This window comes from Pelodiscus sinensis, chromosome 2 (genome assembly GCF_052426305.1).
Source record: "Pelodiscus sinensis isolate ZL-2025 chromosome 2, ASM5242630v1, whole genome shotgun sequence".
NCBI classification, from domain to species: domain Eukaryota; kingdom Metazoa; phylum Chordata; order Testudines; family Trionychidae; genus Pelodiscus; species Pelodiscus sinensis.
Genome location: NC_143053.1, coordinates 111,148,194 through 111,163,490, shown reverse-complemented (window position 1 = coordinate 111,163,490; position 15,297 = coordinate 111,148,194). Strand labels below are relative to the sequence as shown.

The 15,297-nt window shown below is 43.9% G+C and overlaps 1 protein-coding gene across 2 annotated transcripts in view; it reads right to left on the bottom strand.

The window, feature by feature from the left end:
* The window catches only part of GFOD1 (Gfo/Idh/MocA-like oxidoreductase domain containing 1), a 110,675-nt gene that overhangs the window by 80,476 nt on the left and 14,902 nt on the right, over positions 1 to 15,297 (bottom strand). Inside the window, exon 1 of one of the 2 annotated variants that reach the window (XM_025179344.3) lies at positions 6,250 to 6,294. The exons of the other annotated variant lie outside the window; for it this stretch is intronic. The gene's annotated coding sequence lies outside the window, so the exon portion shown is untranslated. Of the gene's footprint in view, positions 1 to 6,249; positions 6,295 to 15,297 lie in introns of those variants that run through there. 2 annotated transcript variants of the gene reach the window in all.

The window sequence follows — 15,297 nt, the reverse complement described above, 5'->3', positions numbered from 1 at the left end:
TACCTTTTTCCAATAGTTTTGTCGGAAGAGGCTTTTCCGAAATTTGGCCTAGTGTAGAGGGGCCAAATTTCGGAAAAACCTCTTTTTTTGGAAAAGCCCTTCTTCCTCAGGGAACGAGGAAGACAGGGCATCTGAAAGAGTGCATCTGCTCTTCCACAAAAAATGTCAGAAGAGCAGATTGGTTCCCTGAACTCCGTAGTCTAGACATAGCCACAGAAACGCAGTAGTAGCAGCAGCTCTCCAACTGTTCTTTCTTTCCCTCTTCATTTGCAATTGCTCTGGTTACAGTAATATATTACATTGCTTAAAACGCCTTTCACTCATGCTTTCTTTCTCTCCCTTCCTTCCCTACTGAGCTTTATTCAGTTGGTTTCCTGTCAGCCAAATTTGTCAGTAAGTGTTTCCATGTCAACTTACTTTGTTAATTTATTTTTCCATTTTCCAACTGCTGAGGTGTGTCTCTGAAAAAAGTCCCTCGCTGCTTATCTTTTTCACCCAAACCCATCCTCCTTTCCTAATCAAAAGGCACCTGATATTTTAGCTCCATGTAAATTTACATTTTCAAATATAAGATATGTTCAAGCTATAAAACAACACTTTGCAAAAGTGGGTACACTAGTATCATCTCCATTCTGCAGATGGGGAACCTACGCAAAGTGTCTTGCTCAAGGTCACATATGAAACAGAGTTAAGATCAGAACCCAGATTTTCTGATTTCTAACCCTGTCCTCTCCCCCACCGGATCACTCAATCCCTATTAAAGCCTCTTTATTCACCTATCATCCAAATGCAAGTAATGAGCCAATTCATCCCAGTACCTTCACTGGAGCGGTCCTAAGACTGAATCTGCCCCAGCCACCAGCGGTACTTTTGGCCCTGAAATTCTTCCAGATACATTTTTAATTACCTTTGGTATTAAATCCCACTTTATCCTTACTCAAACCACTTCCCAGCCCCTCTCCTGGCATTAGAATGGCCAACAACCCAAGAAAAAAAGGGGAAAAAAATCTCTCTCTCTCTCTAACCCTTTGTTTTGTCAAAGGGCTCATGCTGTGAAAAATCACTTTTGGTACTCTGCTGGCACCAACTGCATAGCTATGCTCTGCCATACATTTTCATTATAAAGACCATTCCATTATCCTATTTTCAGGGTTTATAACTCAAACATAAAAATGTGCCCTGGAGATGAAACTTGGCAAGAAAGCCTCAGCCTAAAAGTAAATCCTACTTTAAAAAAAAAAAAAAGTTTGCTTAAACAAAAAAATTAAGCTGCCTGGCTATTTGCAAGCTAAAAGAAGTATCAAAAAGATACAAGTGAACGAGTTAGCCTTTCTGTTTTATATTACACTAACAAAGACCAATCTTACTGTATATTTTTGGACAACACAATAATTTGTCTAGAAAACAGCTATTTCAAATAGATAACTTTTTTCCAGCAAAAAAGGTAAAGAATTTTAGTCCATAACTTAACACACATATGAAGTTCATTCAGCGTCCGTCTTTAAACACTTGTCTCTTGGATAAAACCCCAGCTGGGCCAAATTCTGAAAAGCAGGGAGCACCCAAAAGTTTCGGTGACATCAATGGGATTTGCTGGTGCTCAGCACCTTTCAGAATTTGGCCCTTGAAGCAAGTACATTGTGACCTCACAGACTGGGTCTCAGCACTCAAATTTGGCCTGGATGACCCTCTGTCATTACTGCAATGTCACAACTTCCTGCCTAGACAGCAGGGAGAGGGAGATGGCAACAGAAGGTCAGCCAAGCCAAATTTGAGTTGTGTTGAGATCCAGTCTACCAGGTCACAATGTCACTCACTCAAATCTGACACAGCCACTGGTCTGTCATGATGGAGAGCTGGCAGACCAAATTTGAGGGGCATTCTGACTCTGTGCACTAGGAAGGAGGGACAACATACCATACTAGATCTACGAGGAGGAAGAATGACAGATTCTCTTAAGCAGCCTAATATGCCACCTCCTTCTCCCTGCAGTCCAGGCAGGAAGCGCTGGCATTGCCCAGAGCTAAGCACGGAGCAAGCTAGCCCCAAGTCCTGTCCCAGACCAGTCATAAGTGAGACACACTACCAGCCCTTGGACACCCTCTACTTCCTCTAAATGAGGCAGTACTAATCACCCACAAACAGCCACGGTCTCACCAGGGAGACAGAAGGAGGAATGGTGACACACCTTTGCCCTTGGAGAATTTTTCTAAAATGATGCCCCTGCAACACACGACCGGAACTAATTGCATGGGTTGAGTTCACCTTGGCCACTTTCTTTCCCTTTAAGATCTATTCTAATAACTATTGTTTGGACTGCCCCGTGCATTGGGGGGCATTACACTAATCATGCCTAATGTTTTCATGGATCCCAGATCAGGGCATGATTCAGAACCTGGTAATAGACAGGAGTCTAGTCTAACAAGGGCAGCTGAAAAGACAATTTAACTTTCCCTTGTCGCTACACAAGGGGACATTGCCAAGAACTCTGCTACCTGAAGGGGAGGGTATGCAAGGGAGAAAATTATCTATCTATAATATATAAAGGAGAATGTTTGTATGCTAATAACTTGGACACTAGAAGAGCTACCGCAACCAAACTTTGCATGGGATAACCGGTCATCCAGGAGAAGGTTTTAAGGGACTGTGGGAGGGAAGAGATGAGAGACCAATGCCTCTCCCCAGGGCTGCACAGAGCTTGGCAGTGTGGGGAGAAGCAGCTTCCTGGGGGAAGCGGCGGGGACAGTCACTCACTAAGGCTGGCGGAGGGACAAGGAAGTGGAGGGCAGGCTGGGGTGCCGGTGGCAGGCGCACGGCTCCCTTCCCTCTCCCTCCCCTCAGTTATATCAACTTCCCCGAGCAATGCTGGGTAACTCCAGCTAGTTCTATATAAATCACCTTTCTTCCCTCTGCGGAAGCTCCACAGGGATTAAAACATGGACTGGACCTGAGAATAGAGAGGCAGGGCCACAGTACCTGGGATATTTCCCTCCTAAAACGGTATCTGACCTACTGTGAGGAAAAGTGATGCTGCCTCAGACAGCATCCACTCCTGCTGCGTGCTCTTTGGCTCCCTCCAGATAGTTACAGGGCACAAAGGAGGGTCAGCAGCCTCTGGCAGCATGACTCCTTTTCCTACCACTGTGCTGTGTGCCTTATTATGAAGAAGAATGGAAGGGAGGTTGTTCCAAGGAACTGAAAAACCCATAGGATTGTGGAATCAGATCCCTTGAGATTCCTGGCCCTCTGCTGCCTCTATTGTGCACTCCTCCATATCTCTGCCCATCAATCCCATGTACTGGGAGAGAGGAGAATCTTGACGGAATCCAGAGTACCCTTGGAGCTGCAGAGTTGGGCTATACAGTCACTCTCCTCTAGCATACCTTAGCACAGAGAGGAACAAATTAATCTCTTGTAGGAAAGCTACATGTAAATCACCAATTGTTCCACACTGATCTTGTTTCTCTTTTGCATGCTGGTGACACAATGGTCTGGATCCTCAGAGGGGGAAAACTAGCATAACTCCACTTGTTTTAAATGCTTGACTATAAACTATGGCTCTGAGTTTCCACAGCTTTGGGGCCTTGTGAAGTCATTTGCGCACTTGTATAAAACACTTCTTTTTTTAAAAACAGAAAAATATATTAGGTTTGTGATCAAACATTCAAAGTAACTGGAATAAATCTAACAGCATCTCAAATATGTAAGGCACATTGCTCCTCATCATGCAACCCATGGTATTTTCATTAACACACAAACTATTGTGTATATTAATCCAGTTTCATAATCTGTAGTGACCTGCATAGAGATGCCAGGTGTCTGGTTTTGAACCGGACAGTCCAGTATTTGAGCTTTCTGTTCGGGAAACAAATTGAGAAAATATAAATGACAAAATAAAAATGTCTGGTATTTCCTAAATAAGATGTAATGTAGATTGTGATGTAATGTCAAGTATGTCCAGTATTTTTATTGAAACCATCTGACAACCTTAGACATGTATAGGGACTGAGGCAGGAGGATATTTTGTGCTGAATTTCTAAACCAAACTTTGACTGACTCAATTTTCCTATCTGAACATCAAGATTTACCCTGCAGCAATTCTTTCGATTTGTCTCTTGCTATGCTCATTCTCTTTCAAGAAACTACCTAAAATCACTTGGCACCTGTCTGTTGCTAACAAATCAAGACAGCAAAATTATCTGCAACTTTAATTTCCCAGCTGCCAAGTTCAGGCCCTGACATACCTCACTGCAACAAAGGAATCTAGGAAATCCAGATAAAGAATGAGGGAGAGAGAAGGGAAGAAGCTAGATAATACTAATAAATACCTCTGACTACTGTTAGGACTCCGTCACCTGCTCCTTAACCACCATTTGAATCTGTTGTTACACTGGAGCATACATCCTAGGGCAGTGATTTTCAAACTATGGGTCTGGGTTGTAGAATGTCAGGCACTGGGTCTCATTGCTGCAGGAGAATCAGGTGACCAGTAGGGGGCTAAAGGAGCTCCCTGCCTGTCCTTGCACTGCAGACTGCACTGCACCCCAGAAGCAGCCAGCACCAGCTCTTAGGCATTGGGAGGGGGGGCAGAGCACACAGGGATCGACACAGTGTCTCTACCCTGAGCACTAGCTCCACACTCCCTTTGGCTGGGAACTGCTGTTGGCTGCTTCTGAGGGCTGCATGGTCTGTGGTGCCAGGTTCGGCTGCCAGGTGTCCGGTATTTTTGCCGTCTGCCCGGTAAAAAAACACCTAAAATGTCCGGTATTTACTGATTTTTTTCCCAGCCAGGAGGCGAAAATCCCGGGTGCTTACTTGGTTCCCCAGGGGAGCTGTCTCACCCAGAGCAGGAAGACAAAATGGTGGATGGCCGCCGCCAGCCTGTTAGGGCCAAAAAGCCTCAAAAGCATTTCTTAAAGGGGCCATGCTGGGTTTTTTTTATTTTTTTTGGCTTAACTCTCAGGATCTTCCCCCCCCTCCCCCAACAACTTTGGTCTCCCTCCTTCCTCCCCCGACAGAATTTTTCCCCTGGTGGTTATTTTTTTTGGGGGGGGGGGGGGGGGAGTGTGTTCGGTATTTTTGGTTAAACCATCTGGCAACTGTTGTGCCAGGAGAAGCAGGAAGCCTGCCTTAGCTCCTTGCCGTCGCTGTGTCACTGACTGGGAGCTACTCAAGGTTCCTGTTCCAGCTCTGACTTCCATCCCCCACCCCAAACCCCAAAACTGTCATCCTCAGCCCCACCCCAGAGCCCATGCTCTGGTCAAATTATGTTGGGTTGTGGACATCAACAATTTTCTTCTACTGAACTGGGTCATGAGGGGGAAAAAAGTTTGAAAACCCCTGTTCTAGGTGACTGGCTTCTTTAAGAGAGAATGGGGTCAAGTTCAGCTGTGACTAATTAGTTTTTTCCTAATGGGGCCCCATAGAAGGCTCCTGGCCTCTGCAAAGATGGAGGGATCAGATCAGAAAGTAGAAAAGGAAAGAACTAGTAAGTGCTACTGGAGGCTGTAATAGGTAGGACTGACTGATAAGAGCTGTTGAAGAGCAGTAACCTGAGCTAGGGAATTTTGCTTAGCAGAAGACATGTACAAAGGCTCTTAAGTAAAAAGGGCAGAATTAGCTTAGTCAAAGAGAGCTGAGCCCAGGAAAATGAAGGTTGATTCAGCACAATTTTTTAGAAGTTTCCTTTTAAATAAAAATAAACAATGCTTCACATTTATTAATGTATAACTGCAGTCTTCTTAATTATATAGCTTCCAACACTCTAGTTCTAGGCGCCTGATCTACATAATTTCTGCAATAATCATACTGTATACAGGTCCTTATATTTTTGGCCAGAGTGAAAGGATTTGCAGAATTTAATAGTTTTATCCCAACTTAATAGACCCTTACTTCATAAATAGTACCATTTATTTCAATAGGATTATGTGGTACTATTCAATGTAAGACTATTAGAATTTTGCCCTGCACAATTATTTTTAATATAAATATGCATAATTTCCAAAATAGCCCCCTTGATTTTTCTCTCCTTTAAAGAATTCTTCTTATCCCAACATAGCCCCCCTTGATTTTTCTCTCCTTTAAAGAATTCTTCTTATCAAATATCTCACTGTTGCAGCAGCTCCATCAATGTATTGTGAATGTACGCTACTTCTTAGCAAGAAATTTAAATCGACTATGCATATTAGGAAGAGTCTTGTATGCAAGTGAAAACAGTGTGCTTTTAAAGTTCTTATAAGGTACACTTACCTTAAAACAATTGCAGTATCTTTATGCAGCTGGCTTCTCTGTACAACATTGAGAATTCTTGCTCTCCTGCATTCAAATAGAATATTCCCTAAATCTCAACAATGTATCAAAACAGCACTTTTCTATCTAGTTAATTAGCGTCAGACTGAATCCCCTGTGAACCATGGTCTTCAAGGTTACTCTGTGTTAATAACTCCTCATCAAAGGCTGATAAGATGGCCCTCTTTCAGAATGGTAGAGTGGATGCAAAATCATAATTAAAGTTGTAGCAGACCACATAGAAGATACATCAAAAGAATCTTTAACAATTTAGCCTTCACAATCAAATTCAGTAACTACTGGAGTGTCATTACACTGCAGTCTTCCTTTAAGTCTACTGTGAGCTGAATGCCTTTAATCTAGGTCCCTGGCCCCCTCTACCTATTTACCAAACCGGCAAATTGCATGGAACAGCCACAAAAGGAAGCAGCTGAGTGTGGCTGTTTATAATGGGTTTTTTCCCCACTGTTTTATTTTGTGCTAGGCCATGAACAAGTATAATCATGGTATGGTGTGACACAACTGTAAATTACTTCAAATTCAGTAGCTGGCAATGCTATTTCTGCCTCTTCCCAATGTCCTGTGACCAGCCTTGTGGCATGTTTTTTATGCCCAATATTAGCACACCCAAAAACAAGTGACCACCACAAATGTGATCAGAAAGTCTGTAACACTGAAAAATGCCTTGGGCTGATTCTTAGCATCTTTTTAACATTTGAGCAGTTCAAACTGCTGCAGCAGATCTAAACTCAAATGAGTTGGCAGAGCTTTTGCTCAAGGTTGTATTTGCAACCAACATTATACACTTACTTGCTATTAAGTTGTTTATTTTCCAACATAGAAGCGGCTCCGCTCTGCCCAGAATGTATTGCCTACTTTGCAAATGAAGAGAAAAAGCTTTCCAAGCACAGAAAGGACCAAATCATATACTGAACAGCATAGAAATCTCATTAAGAATAAACACATCTGCTAGCTGTGGAGCCATCATTGCTGGTAGCAAGCTGATTTAATAACATCATTGCTGCAGCCATTAAATAAGACCCAAATACCAAATTGGCTATATACATTAATAATCAAAATAATATTCAATAGCAAATATAATTCTAGAGCACAGCCACAGCTCAGGGTCCCATCTTCACATCACTCTAAATTTTACTTTTCCTCTCCACACTGGACACTACCTGCTTGTGGAACCTAGAAGAGTCTCCCTCAACTTTTCTTTCATTTTTAACCTGACATGACAATGCTGATCCTTCCTCCTCAGAAGGATTCAATTGCAATCAGTTAGAAGGCTGTCCTGTAACCAACAGAAAGGGGTGACGTTGACTGAAGTACCAAGTTTGCTTTCACCATTCAACCGACTATGGCCTTTTTGAGCTTTTTTGGCTATAAAATCTCCAAGGAAAACCACCAGTGTGGATGAATAACACACAGGTATGTCCTTCAGACATTCGAATGTCCGTGGCCTAAAGGAGCTAATTCTAATGATACATTAGATACATTCATTAGTGACAAAGGAGGGTCTTGTGCTTAAGGCACAGGTGAGGAAATCAGGAGACCTCAATTATATTGCTGACTTTGTCACCACTTTCCAGTGCAAACTTGAGTGAGACAATTACCATCTCCATACCCCTGTTACTAATCTGTATCTCCCAGGGTCTTGAGAGGTAAAATGCATTGTTGTAAAATGCTTTCAGATCCATGGGCAGAAGGTGCTGTAGAAGTATGCTAGTTATTTTTATTGCTTATTTTGTCTCTAAAAACATCACAAATCTTTTTTATTCATGCTGTGTCTATCTACATTGGTGCAATCTTGCACCAAAGCGGCCGCTTTTGCACAAAAACTTGCTGCTTGTCTACACTGGCGGGGAGTTCTTGTGCAAGAACACTGACGTTCTTATGTGTGAAATCAGTGCTTCTTGCGCAAGAACTATGATGCTCCCGCTTAGGAATAAGCCCTCTTGCGCAACTGTTCTTGCGCAAGAGGCCAGTGTAGACAGGCAACATGAATTTCTTGCACAAGAAAGCCTGATGGCTAAAATGGCCATCAGAGCTTTCTTGCGCAAGAGAGCGTCTACACTGGCACGGATGCTCTTGTGCAAAAGCACATCTCTTGTGCAAAGGCACATGCCAGTGTAGACGCTCTCTTGCGCAAATACTTTAACGCAAAAACTTTTGCGTTAAAGAGTATTTGTGCAAGATCATGCCAATGTAGACATAGCCATAAGTTGCCTCATCTTGGTGTTTAGAAAAAGGTCTGACAGACAGTTTTATTTTAATCACATTTTTTCACTTGTGGCATTTTTCATCCCTGAAGATCAAAGTTCTTTACAAACTCTGGACAAGCTCATCAAATTGATGTACCTCTGTTGATTTCTCCATGAGGTTGCATCCATGACCATCTTCGATTCAAAAAAGAATTAGGTAAGTTAATGCAGGAAAGGTCCATCAATGGTTATTAGCCAAGGTGGTCAGGGATGCATCTCCATACTTCAAATGTCCCTAAATCGCTGACTACCAGAAGCTGAGACTGCTTGATGGGATGAATTGCTCAAATTGTCTGTTTTATTCACTCCCTCTGAAGCATCTGAAACTGGCCACTGTCAAAAGTTATTGGCTAGATGGAACAGTATGGCTGTTCTTACTGCTTAATTCTAATACCCGGAGAATGAACGATCTATCGTGCCATTTTGAAGCATCTCCTTGCAAAATTCCTTTCACAATACAAACTATCAAAGCAACTTCACACAAAGTAATTAATCATAAAAGACTTGCAAGGTTCTATCATGTTCACCTGCTGAACAACTCTTAAATCTATTGCATCAAAAGTACTGAAATGAGCAAGGATTTGCAGAGTCAACCAGAGGTGCAATTTTCTAAAATGACAAAAGTTTTCCTCACTCAGACGACATTGCCCTGCTGGCTGCTTTGTGCTACTGGTCGTATTCTTTAGGCCACAGACTCATCTCAGTCGGACTCAGCGTAAATCGGGAGAATCTCTTCTGATTCAATACAGGTGCTTTAGATTTACACCAAGTAGCAGAGATCAGAATTTGGCCCTCTGATTTTATAGCTATATTAACATGCATTAACTCAGCCATGATCGTTGATATCAACTGAGCAGTTTCCAGCTGTCCCCTAAGTTATTTTCTTTCTCACCATATAAAACTGTAGAATTTCAATTATGAACCAGGGAAGGGAGGGGAACTTTTAGAAGAGATGTTTTCACCTTAATTTTGGGATAGATATGATATGAGTGTATCATTTTTAAATTCACTTTATATTTTTAAGCAATGTCATTGGAGCAGTAGGATAACTATTTGTTCATTATCTACTCTTGTTTGACTCTATTGTAAGCATGCAGTTTTGAAACTTTGTCTGAATAAATCTTTTTTTATGCATGTGAAGACTAACACTCCAGGGGCTCTCATTACTACAATAATGACCTTTCTTTTTTGGCACTTCCTGGCAACTAATGATCAGCTGGAGCCACTGAAGGTTGCCAACCATTCACTGCAAGGAAGTGCCAGACTCAAGAGTTCTTTACTGCTGATATAAGCCATGGAAAACATAAAACATACAAAACAAAACAATAATCTTTTTTCTGTCTGCTGGACTCCAGCTGTGTGTGCTGCTACTGTGGCATTCAAGGCACTAAGTTTTATCCAGTAGTTAAAAAGTGGCACAGTAAAGATGAGAGGAGCATTTTATTCCCAGTGTCAAATAACGGTTTGCTCTCACTACCAGCATTCATTAGTCATGTTCATTGCCTTTGCTTGTAAACTTTTCTGTCAGGGAGCCCCCACTCATACGTATGTGCTACGTATGTTCAGTATTAACCCTTCCCGCTATCATTTGCTGAGTGCCATCTGTACGCTTGGTGCTGTACAAACATAAAGGAAGTCACCATCCTTCTGAAGGCGTTTATGGTCTTAGGGTCCCAATTCTCCAACTGCACCTGCATGGATGCAGGTGAGTCCAATGTGGCTCCTTCCACCATGCTGGATCCAATTGCAGAACCATGTCCAAAATCTGGCACACATGATAAACCAAAGGCAAATTCAATCACCTACAAGTACAGCTGTAAAAATCACCAATGGGGCCCAAGCAGAAGCATGGCTCCTTAAGTCAGTTCTTCTAAGCTCATAATTAGCAAATGCAGCTTGCTAGTTTTGTGGCTAACTAGGGGACATGTCTGTGTCACATTGTGAATTCTATTTTGTCTTGTCATTTGCAATGGTCACCTCCATTGTAGAGTAGAGCTTCCACTAAGTAGCATTGAGTAGCAGTCCGCTGAGGCTTGATGTCTTTATGCAGAAGCTGATTGGAGGCAGGGGGTAGCTGGAGACTGGACTTTCCCCAGCTTGAAGCACATGGTGGAAATATGGGACAGAGTTGGTTTTAAAAAGTGGTTCTTCTCTAACCAAGGAAAGCTAATAAATGCTGGAAGCAAGAAGATTAGACTAATCGCGTAAGAAGAACTAGATGGTTTGAGAACTCGGACCAAAATCAGGACTCTCAAGAGTGGTGAGAGCACATTCGGGGGGAGGGGGGGAAGGTTTGAATTCAGCAATTTGTTTTCCACAGATCTACAGTGTCATTTTTAAGAATAAAGTGCACATGGGAACTGTTTTGCTAAGCCTATGTTCCTTGCTTTACTGCTATGGTGTCCCCAAAGCAATGAACTGGATAGTAATGCTGCTGAAGGAGGTGCTGCAGGAGGTCCTGGGTGAGGAGCATGGCCAGATCAAGCTGCAGAAGCCAGGCCGAGAGCGGTTACCAGAGAAGCCATAGAACTAGAGTGGGACTATGGGAAGGACCTCTGCCAGGTACAAGCAGTCCCCGAGTTACGCGGATCCAACTTACGTCGGATCCGCAGTTATGAACAGGGATTTTCTCGCCCCGGAGGACTGGAGCAGCGGGACGCCTGGTCCCGCCGCCCGCCTCCTCCGGGGCGAGAAAAGCTGCTCCCCATCTCCCTGGTCTGCTGGGGGAGCCAGCAGACCAGGGAGACGGGGAGCAAAGCCGCGGAGGACCCGGGCCGGACCCACAGCGCTGATCTGATCTGATCTGGATCTCAGCGCTGATCTGCAGACCAGGGAGACACTGAGCAAAGCCGCGGAGGACCCAGGGCCGGACCCGCGGCGCTTCCAGCTGATCTGGAAGCGCCGCGGGTCCGGCCCCGGGTCCTCCGCCGCTTTGCTCAGCGTCTCCCTGGTCTGCAGACCAGGGAGACGGGGAGCAAAGCAGAGCAAAGCCACGCAGCCCGAGGGCAGCACGGCGTGTCTGGGCTGTCCCGCTGCCCCCGTGCTCCGCGGCTTTGCTCCGGACGCCTGTGGTACAGCAGCTGGGGCGCTGCCGGTTGGTCCCGTAGCGCTGCTCTCGGCGCTACTGGACCAACCCGGCAGCACCCCAGCTGCTCTGCCCCAGGCGTCTTGATTCAGCCACTGCTGGTCAGTTTCAGCAGCGGCTGAATCAGGACGCCTGGGGCAGAGCAGCTGGGGTGCTGCTGGGTTGGTCCAGTAGCGCCGAGGAGCGGCGGCGCTACTGGACCAACCCAGCAGCACCCCAGCTGCTCTGCCCCAGGTGTCCCCAAGTCAGCCGCTGCTGAAACTGACCAGTGGCTGACTACAGGAAGCCTCTGCCCCGGGCTTCCTGGAATCAGCTGCTGATCAGTTTCAGCAGCAGCTGACTTGGGGATGCCTGGGGTTCTTAAGTTGAATCTGTATGTAAGTCAGAACTGGCGTCCAGATTCAGCCGCTGTTGAAACTGATCAGTTTCAGCAGCGGCTGAATCTGGACGCCAGTTCCGACTTACATACAGATTCAACTTAAGAACAAACCTACAGTCCCTATCTTGTACGTAACACGGGGACTGCCTGTATTGGTAGGAAGTCGCCCAGGGCAGAGAATTGCTCCCTGAGTGCTCAGTGTGTTGCAGCAGGATTCCCTGCTGAACAAGCAATGGACTGTGCCACTGCTAACAAGGCCCTGGGCTGGGACCCCTACTACCCCATATATACCCCCATGTGGGGGAGTTTTCCCTGCATATGTGGACCAAGACTGTTGGGCCGTAATATCCTGAGTAGAAGGGACTAAGGCTGTCAGGCCAGACGACCCTGACTAGAGGGTTATGTGCATAGACTGAGGCCCTTGGGCTGTGATGCCCTGAATAGGGAGACATATACTGTGACTGAGGCCACTAGGCCATAATATCCTGAATAGAGGGTCATGATACAGATTGAGGCAGTTGAGCTGTCCTGTCACTCAAAAGAGATTAGGCTCAAGGGGCCGCCAAGGGTTGGTTGTCCCTTGACAACTTCATAGAATCTTCCTATCCAGGAAGGGAAGTAAGCGATACCAGTTTAAGGCATTGTACCAAGATAACTGTACCAGGCTACAGGTTGTACCTGTATAACTATTGCAATTTTAAAAAATCACACCCCTAACCCACAAATCTGTGCAGAGCAGGCCTTAAACTGATTTAAGATAGTTAACACAAGCAAGTTGCACCAATTTGGTTAAATCAGAAAACATGTCATACACTGTAGACTGGGTGCTATCTGAAGTAAGAACTGTCCTTTTATTACAAGTGTGCACAGTGTCTATTACAATAGAACTATGATCTCTGGTTGCTGACTTCTCCCATAACATGAATAATAAAGTAGGAAAAATGCTTCTGCTCTGGTGCTTTTATCCTCAGTTTGGAAAAACCCAAATCACTTGTTTTCAAATCCTGGTTAGTATAGTGGCAAACAGATGACACGGAATGGTCTTGGCTATACAGATGAGCTACAATCTAAAGCATTTACTGGGAAATACCAGCCTCACCTACATCTTTTTCAGGCAGCAATTCCCAAGTGCCACTAATTGCATGCAAGTGTCTCCCTAAGACATATTGGATAATAAACTGTAATGACCTTTTGCTTGCAGCAGTGCAATCTACCTGAGTTTTAAGCAGTAATAAACAGCACCCTTGCAAATTACAGCTCATAGATCTGGTCTGCACTGGTCCAGCTACATCAGTGGATGTCCACCATAATAAAGCAATCCCGTGTTATCCCAGATCTACTCTGAAGAGTCAAAGTGCTTTCAAAAAGAAGAAAGCTAGAAATGAGATTAGCTTGTAAATCTTGAAAATTTACTTTTTAAAAGGATTGTCATCTGTTTCAATAACTATATATTCCTCCTTAACCATGCTGCTGCTTAGAATTCTTCCAAAATCAGAGGCCCAAGCAACACAAGTACTTATCTACAGAGTTCTTACATAAATGCCATGTATTGTCCTTTATCTGTACCACTGGGCCTACAAGCGCCAAAACATGAAGGCTGTGTCTACATTGGTAAGATTTTGCACAAAAGTAGGTGCTTTTGTGCAAAATCTTGCCGCCTGTCTACACTAGCCATGAGTATTTGTGCAAGAACAGTGACGTTGTAATGTACAAAATCAGTGCTTCTTGCAGAAATACTCTGACGCTCCCACTCAGGGATAAGCCCTCTTGCGCAAGTATTCTTGCGCAAGAGGCCAATGTAGATAGCAATGTTAATTTCTTGCGCAAGAAAGCCTGATGGCTAAAATAGCCATCGGAGCTTTCTTGCGCAAGAGAGCGTCTACACTGGCACGGATGCTTTTGCGCAAAAGCACATCTTTTGCTCAAAAGCACATGCCAGTGTAGACACTCTCTTGTGCAAATACTTTTAACGGAAAAACTTTTCCGTTAAAATTATTTGCGCAAAATCATGCCAGTGTAGATGCAGCTGAAGTAAAAAATCCTTTGAAGCAGACTTCTGAAGTAGGGTTGGTGAATTTAACATTGCAATTGGTGTGAAAAGCAGCCACAAATTCAGAATGAAGGCAGAAGGCCATGCAAGGAAAATAAGGCCTGGTGAGATCTATATATGAGTTTTTGTACAAGAATAACTATGTGACTGGGGGAGGGAGACGATTATATTTTCAATCAAATTAGTTAAATCAGAACAACTCCTAGAGAAGATATAGTTACGTTATGGTAAGGTGCCTTTTTACCAATAGGGCTTATTTCCCTTCCCGTATCAGAACAGCTATTGTAAGCACTTCTAGACAAGCATAGCTATGTCCACATGACTGGTATTGTGCCACTTTAATTATGCCCATGTAACTTGTGTGTGAATATGCCCTTGAGATATGCTGCATACCAGAACTGAGAATAACTGTAATACCTAGTACTAACAAATAAAACACAAACACTTTGGCTACATTTACACTGCACCTCTCTTGCGCAAAAGCCTATGCAAATGAAGTGTTGATTAGCATATTGCCACATTCCATTTGCATAATTAATAAGGGGCTGTTTTTGCACAAGAGGCTTTTCAACAAAAAGGAGCTGTGTAGACGTCTCCTTTTTGCACAAAAACCCCCTCTTGCGCAAGAGCCATTCTAATGAGGAAGAACGGCTCTTGCACAAGAGGGAGTTTTTGCACAAAAAGGAGCCATCTACACAGCTCCTTTTTGCGCAAAAGCCTCTTGCACAAAAACAGCCCCTAATTAATTATGCAAATGAAGTGTGGCAATATGCTAATCCGTGCTTCATTTGCATAGGTTTTTGTGCAAGAGAGGTGCAGTGTAAATGTAGCCTTTAAGAGAGCTTGTATGAAATAGGATTTACAAAATAAAGGAGCATTATATTGTATTCTTCCTATTTATCTTGCTTAGCACTGACCATGTGCTCATAGAGGGATCCCTGCCTAAAGAGCTTTCAGTGGAAGGCCTTGTATTACCTGAGTCAGGAACTGGGGCAGATCACCATCAGTGGCCTTAAGAATAGATAAGGGCAAGTCATGGTTTGCCCCAATTTAGCTGATCACTGTTTCCTGTGATTCCTAAGGTAGAAATGTTTTGTAGGATATCAGAGTTAACACCAGTCCAGCTGTATCTCTACTAGCCCCACTGGGAGCACCCATAGAGATCGCTGTCTGGCTCTTGTAGCCATTTTCAGCATCAGGTCAAATATACCCATTCAGAACAAGTCAG